The sequence below is a fragment of the Austrofundulus limnaeus genome, unplaced genomic scaffold (assembly GCF_001266775.1).
Source record: "Austrofundulus limnaeus strain Quisiro unplaced genomic scaffold, Austrofundulus_limnaeus-1.0 Scaffold2377, whole genome shotgun sequence".
Taxonomy (NCBI): domain Eukaryota; kingdom Metazoa; phylum Chordata; class Actinopteri; order Cyprinodontiformes; family Rivulidae; genus Austrofundulus; species Austrofundulus limnaeus.
The window spans coordinates 31,334-32,669 of record NW_013954779.1 but is presented as its reverse complement, the minus strand read 5'-3'; positions in this window follow the sequence as shown (position 1 = coordinate 32,669).

The window sequence follows — 1,336 nt, the reverse complement described above, 5'->3', positions numbered from 1 at the left end:
TTTTACAGTAAATGAGAAGGCAAAACACTAAAACAGTAAAAAAAAAAAAAAAGATGAAAAGTCATAAAACACATTTGTCATTGTGTTGCTGCACCACCATTTCACACCATCTCTTCACTCTGATAACAAACTAAGGTCTGTGTTGAAACATTTTAATCTAAAGCCAATTAAAGCCAATTTTGTTTTTGGTGTTTTTTTTTTTTTTTTTCGTGGGGAAATTTTTTATTTGATGGGTAGAAGAGGCATCATGTGTCGTCACTGAACACCTGCTGGACCTTAAAAATCACTACAGGCAACCTGGTTGACAGACTCTAGTGACGCTAATTTGATGACCAATACAGTTATATAATTTAGGTAATAGTGTTTTATATTGTATTAAATCATATCTTCAATTATATTTAAAATATATTTGATATTTTTAGATACACTATAAACAGCACGAAAATCTAAGTGAACGTGTTGTGAATGAGGATGCTTGTGGACTAGGATTTTTTATTACACATTTTTATTTATGAAAAAAGCTTTCCAGCTTTTTGAAACTGAGTCTGTTACGCTTTTTTGAGTGAACTTTTTAGCAATACATGCACCAAAATGGGGTTTAATTCTATGAGGACTCACAAACAGGCTCTCCATAGAAAACTACAAAACAAAACTTGTGGAGCTCAGATACAAACAACACTGGAGCCAACCAACCAAACGAGAATACAAAAACAAACTGAATAACTCACAATGCTCAACACCTGTGCAGAGAAACTGAGCTCAGGTGCAGGTGGGTGTGGCAGAACACATACAGCAGAGTAGCAAAAACAAAGAACAGACATAAAAACTCAACTAAAACTAGAAATCTACATTTATAAACCAACAAAATGGCACAATCCTAACCTGTGAGTAGAGTTCTGAAAACATGAAACAACTGAGATCAACTGCAGTGTCCTAACATCAGTGTGAAATGCAGACAGCAACTTATAACCACAAAAAATAAGTTTATTTTCACATGTAGCCTTCTTGTGTAATCTGTGGGTTTTATTTGAATTTTTTCCAGTTTTGATCAAAACTCTTCTGCTGCTGAAAGAACAGTTCCTTTTTAGGAAGAGTGTTAACGTCTTTAACATGCAGTTTGTCACAGAGAAAGGTTGAAAAGTTCACTGAAAAATTCTGTTCTTTAATACTCAAAGTTTTATTCCAAAACACATAAACCATTTATTCTATTTATTGTCTCATAATTATAGAAAATCCATCCATCCATTGTCTTTACTCACTTCTTCCTTTCAGGGTCACTGGTGTCCATGTCCAGCAGTCTGTGTGAGGGGCGGGGTCTCCAGTCCATCAGGAACAC